General features: G+C 38.2%; 1 pseudogene; it reads right to left on the bottom strand.

The window, feature by feature from the left end:
* Positions 1 to 5468: 5468 nt before the first annotated feature.
* Positions 5469 to 5949, bottom strand: LOC110287328 (peptidyl-prolyl cis-trans isomerase A pseudogene; annotated as a pseudogene).
* Between the last annotated feature and the right edge of the window lie 436 nt (positions 5950 to 6385).

Genomic DNA, 6385 nt, shown 5'->3' with positions numbered 1-6385 from the left:
TCACAAAATAAAAAGAAAGAAATGGTTGAATTAAAGCAGAATATGGAATAATATGTTAAAGGAAAGCAATGTTTTATAAAATTCAATTGGGGACTTATCAAAATGGGGTAGATTCAAATATAAGCTTCACAGCAGTATCTTTATTTCTGTAAAAAAACAATTCTCAATATTATAAGAGCAAGTACTTAGTAAGGAAGGTTTCAGGACTGTTCCAGTGGGATACTGTATGAAGTGGATGGTGTCTTCAGCCTTAGGGACTTACCTTCAAGCTGTAGAATGCAACCATGGACAATGGCAACATCCTATATTGTTTTGGAATTTTCTAGGTCTCTGACCAACAATTTGAAAGGAGGTTTCCAATGCCTGGCCCTGGATTTTGGTTTAATAGTCTATGGCTCTTGACTGGCTCTGTACTATTCTTCCTCCTCCCCCTTCTAGTTAGAATCCTCTGAATTTTTGCCCTTTGTTCCTTAATAGAACCTATGTTTTAATATTCTCCTATTTAGATGCCCTTCTCTCACTTTTCCTCACAGTTTCATTTCTATTTTCTGGGTTTCAGCAATTACTTTGGACTGTAATCTAAAGATTTGAAGCTAGGATCTATGAGCAAAAAAGAATGTGGAACATGTGTCTATCTATATCTAGGTTCCTTCTCTCAGTGTAGTATCTTCTAGTGTCCAAAAGTGATATTTAAATTTCCAAAGTATAAAAGCAAACAATAGTCCTATCCAGTGTAAAATATATGAAACAAAATTATGATGCACCCAATAGGATATTTCCAAAAATGCAATAGTGGCATTTTTATCCTGTGGGTTACCAGCAGCTATCTGATTGGACTAAAATCCAACTCAATAGGAGAGAGTATGTATGGCTAGTCAGCTAACAGTGGCTTCAGTAATCATGGTACTGTATGCCTAGTCAGCTAACAGTGGCTTCAGTAATCATGGAGAATGTGATACTTTCACTCATCTAATAGAGTGTCTAACAGTATTCTATCCTTATACCCACAGATGAATGTAATTCTCAGGCTTCATCAGGGAAGCTTCAGATAAAGGCTCTTACCAAGATCCATAACTGGTCAAAATGCAGATAAGTAACTTTACAGACAAGTAAATGGAAAATAAGTAACTGTGATGTGCTCAGCTGCAGCTGGTACTTCTATGGTGCAACCTCTTCATCTAAGTCTTGGGGAAATCTGTTAAACAAGAAGCAAAAACATTGTGTAAGTCAGAGAACCAGGGTACCTGCTGCGTGATGCTATCATTTACACATGGTAAGGATGCTATACTCAAAAAATCTCAACAGTACCCTTGCCTAAAGACCTGTATAATGAATGATAGCACTAGTAGTCACACCATTATGATGGGTGGGGGGAGGGGTTACAAGGCTCTTTCCCCTAGTTGAAGAGCTTCAGACCCTCAATATCTTCAGAGTGAGGGAAAAATCCGTTTTCTCCAGGAAGTTATCCACCTGATAGGTTGTCTAAACCCAAGTGGCCAGCCCTAAACACACACAGACACACACACACACACACACACACACACACACACACACACATCGAGAGAGAGAGAGAGAGAGAGAGAGAGAGAGAGAGAGAGAGAGAGAGAGAGAGAGAGAGAGAGAAACACACACGCACGCAAGCATGCACGCACGCACACATGCACACACACACACCTAGAAATTATTTGAAAGGTTGCAAGTTTGAGGAGTGGAGAGGTGTGGGAGGAATTGAAGGGAGAGACAGAGGAGTGGAAGTTATATAAATAAAACTGGTAATTTTTATTTATTCTTTAATCTTCTTTTAAAAAAATCTTTTACAGTCCAGACTTTATCCCCCTCCCAGTCCACATCCTTTTCCACATCCCATACCTGCTCCCCTACCCTATCTACAAGAGGATGTCCCCACCCCCACCCCACCCACAAGATCCCCCTTTTCCTGAGGCCCCAAGTCCCTTGAGGTTTAGGTGCATCTTCTCTCACTGAGGCCAGACTAGGCAGTCCTTTGCTGTATATGTGTTAGGGTCTTCATATCAGCTGGTGTCTGCTGCCTGGTTGGAAGCTCTGTGTCTGAGAGGTCTCAGGGATCCAAGTAAGTTGAGACTGTTGGTCTTCCTTCCTCCTCAGGGTTGCCTTCCTCCTCAGCTTCTTCCAGATTTTTCCTAATTCAAACATTTTTAAGTATGTATTATTTCTTATACTGTCCATAAGAAACTTATCTATTTTTACTTGCATGTATTTTATTGATGTATATTCTACTAATATTCTCATAATAGTGTTAGGAGAATCAGTTTAGAAGATGATTGAAATACTTTGTTCCAAGTCAGTCCAAAGCTGATTGTGATTACCTGAAGTTATGTTAAGTGATCTTAATACCCAAACAGGGCAGTGTTGTTGCTTCATGATCCTATGTTGTATATAAGTCATCATATTTATACAAATAACTAAATATATTTTACTTTATGTTAAAAATTCAAATGCTATAACATAGATGGCTGAACACAATGATGGTTTTACTTCATTTTTCTGTTGTGGTCTTATGTTTTGATTTCAGATTTGTAAAACTTGTATGTTGCATTATGCACTTTCATGTTCTTTATATTTGTTACAAATTATTTCACTATACTCTTACATCATGACCATTAAAATCTGTGGAGGGGGGTCACATGGCTAAAGGTCAAGTCTTAAGACTTAAGTTTGATCCCTAAGTACCACATGGTGGAAGGAGAGAACAGACTCAATCAAGTTTATACTCTGACCACAGCAGTTACCACCTCTACCCCTAAACACATACACATAAACATCTAATACTAACCTGTAATATAATTGTTTAAGAAACTAGAGAAAAAATCTGAGATAACATCAAAATAGAAGGAGCAAGAAGAATGTAAGGGCTAGAAGATGGGGAGGAATCCTGGGCAATGCTGTCTTCTAATATAATGTGGCTTTTGCAGTCATAAACTCACAGTAGATGTGGCTGTTTACAAAAGAGCTGTGCAGGATGAAGCCCGTTAGATTTTCAGCACTGGTGTGGTAAGGACTCAGAGGAAGCCATTACCAGCTCAGGAGCTTTTAGAAAGCAATTAATCACTGCTAGAACTAGGGAGTCATTTTTCTGTAGACACATGGCCATAGCTATGTTGTCCTTGCTCTAGTGTACGACTCCATACATTTGTATATGGCAACAATAATTGGATTCCCTAGAATATACAAAGAAAAGGAACATGAATCTAGGAAAGGAATATGTTGGAGAGTCTAGGTAGAGGTAAAGGAGGAAATGAAGGTTGAATATGATAAAAAACTATTATTATTGCAACATGCATATGTGTATGCAACAATACCCATATATAATAATACATCATATATGCATGTATATGTACACATATATATATAGTATTATATTACATGGATTTTGCTTTGTGTGTATGTAGTTTCAGAGCTCACCACTTTGCTTTGGACAATCTGGAAAAGGATAATTATTTTACCAGCATTCATTAAATTCCAGTAGTTCATTGCCTGTGGCTAGGACACTGAGAACTTTTCACCCCTCCATGTTAACATATCCACTAATGTTGCCAATTTTTCGGGTATTGCAGCCATTTATAGGAAAGACTTTTACAGAAGACTTTTTGGTATTATGGCCCTTACACTCTTTCTGCTCTCCTTTTTGTGATGTTTCATGAGCCACAGATACATAGTTACAGTGTATTCACTGAAGATAGGCTTCCCACAATCTGTTGGTTTTTTGGCTTTCTGTGATGGTCTCCATTTGTTATAAAGAGAGTCCTATTTGATGATGGGTGATAGCTACAGTTCTCTGTGCATATAAGAATTAGATTTTCAATGTGATAAGGAACTATGATGGTCTAGAAAAACGGCAATAGTAAATTACTTTCTAAGGCTTCTGACTTCACTAGCCCAAAGAAACTGGCTAGGTTTCTAGTAATACATAAAATTTCCCTCCTTTTAAATGTGCCATAAGTCCAATTACATAGGGTTTGGTTGCTCTGACATGTGAATGCCAGTTATTGTACATTCATGCAGATGTTGCCATGCTGGTAATTTTGATGGTTCATAGGTATTGTACTGGGTAAGACTGTTTAATTTCTTCCTTTGGCACTTTGTATCATACACTTTGCATTCCACATCAGGTCCAGCTTGAATAAGTCTAGTACAGTGTTCTAAGTCTGAATTGTCTTTAGCAATGGTGGCCTACCCTTAATCACTGAGAGGCATCTAAATATTGCTTTGGGGGTCACTTGAACCACCCTGACTAACCATTCAAAAGTACGACTTCTTGTTCCTGGTACTGAAGTTTTGGTTTGTACACTAATATGTGTTGTGTATAATTCTAGGAAAACTTAAATGATTCCTTGAAACTTTGTCAAACAACCTTGGTGTTATTTTTTCCCATCTCTGCTTCTCCTTTTGTGTGGACATCACTCTCTCCTCCCCAAATGGAGCCACCTACGTGTTACTCTGTTTTCCTACTTCATATCACCTGGATATTGTTATTTACCTCCCAAGATTGATGACACCAAGTCTGGTCCTTTTAAACAGAATTTGTTTTCTGTAGGTACTTCATGTTGTATACTCATGGCTGAAGAAGTGGAGCTAGGAACCACAAATAGAGAACAGGGAATATTTGTGATTGGGGGTCTGGGCTATCTCACGAATTACAGTATTTTCTAATTCTGTCCATTTACCTGAAAATTTCATCTTTAAATTTTCTTTACATCCATACTGTATATATAGCACATGTTCACTTTCTATCTATTCATCAGTTGAATGACATTTAGATTGCTTCCTTTTCCTAGCTATTCTGAATAGAGAAACTATGAACCTTGCTGAATAAATATCTGTTGAGTCAGATGTTAATTCCTTTAGTAGTACAGCCAGGTCATATGGTAGATTTCTTTTAGGGTTTTTTTTTTTGTTGTTGTTGTTGTTGTTTTTGTTTGTTTGTTTGTATTTTTGAGGACACTCCACACATCCAGAGTGGCTGGATCAGTTTGCAAACTCACCTACTGTGAATGGGTTTAGCTTTTCCTTGCATCTTCTACAGCATTTTTTTGGTAAATTGTTTTGTTAATCTTAGCCAATTGAGACAGGTGTGTTTCAAATCTATCTTCCTAGTAGCCAAGGTTATTGAATACCTTTTGGTCTTTCTTAGCCAGTGTTATGATCTCTATTCATACCTCTGCTCTGATGCTTTAATTGAGTCTTTTGCTTATCTTCCTAGTCCATTTCTAGTTGGGTCATTTGATTCTTTTTTTTTTCTTATTTAGTTTTTATTCATAATCATAAACTTAACTTTGTAATCCAGCTAGACTTTAAGGGGAATGAGGAAAATTTGGAACGAAATTCTTTGGAACCCAAAGAACTTCAGTGAGAACAGAGATTACAGGGTATTTTAAGCAGATGGGTACGGGGGAATGGTTTGATGCCCCCAAGTCAAAACTAAATTAGAGTTATCCACAGTCGAAAATGGTGGTTTTGCTGGTCTTGCCATTCCTGGACCCAAAATGCTCCATGGCTTCCACAATGTTCATGCCTTCCTTCAACTTCCCAAAGACCACATGCTTGCCATCCAGTCTTGGAAGTGCAGATAAAATACTGGGAGCCATTTGTGTTTGGTCCAGCATTTGCCATGGACAAGATTTCAGGACCTGTATGCTTCAGGATGAAGATCTCATCCTCAATTTTCTCTCCTTTGATGAATCTGTCGCCAGTGCAATTATGGTGTGTGAAGTCACTACCCTGGTACATGAATCCTGGAGTAATTCTGTGAAATGAGGAACCTTTATAGCCAAATCCTTTCGATCCAGTGCTCAGAGTATGAAAGTTTTCTGCTGTCTTTGGAACTTTGTCCACAAACAGCTCGAAGGAGACTCGACCCAAGGGCTCACCATAAGCAGTGAAGTACACAGTGGGGTTGACCATGGCTGCAGCAAGCAGTGAAAAGTGACAACAGCATATGCAGAGCAGCGGGTCATTTGATTCTTTACCTCTTTTTGTTGTTGTTTTTGGTTTTTTAGTTCTTTGTTTATTCTGACTATTAATCCTCTGTTAGAAGAACAGCTGGCAAAGATTCTCTCCCACATTGTGGGTTTCTCCTTCAATCAATAGATTGCTTCCTTGACTGTAGAGATGCTTCTTAGTTTTATGAGGTCCCAGCTTTCAAATGGAGATCTTAATTCCTGGTGAGAACTAATTAACAGGGCACATGGGGGCCTCTTCAGAAAGTCCTTTCCTGCATCTGTTATCTTATAGGGTACCGCCTTTGCATTCTTCTTCTAGCAGTTTTAGTGTTTTAGCTTTCAAATTGAGTTCTTTGATCCATTTGTATCTAATTTTGTTACAGGATAATAAATATGGCTCCAATTTC

The sequence above is a fragment of the Mus caroli genome, unplaced genomic scaffold (genome assembly GCF_978045245.1).
Source record: "Mus caroli unplaced genomic scaffold, Mus_caroli_1 scaffold_5, whole genome shotgun sequence".
NCBI lineage: Eukaryota > Metazoa > Chordata > Mammalia > Rodentia > Muridae > Mus > Mus caroli.
Note: the sequence above shows the minus strand (reverse complement) of the source record. Positions and strands in the feature narration are given on the sequence as shown.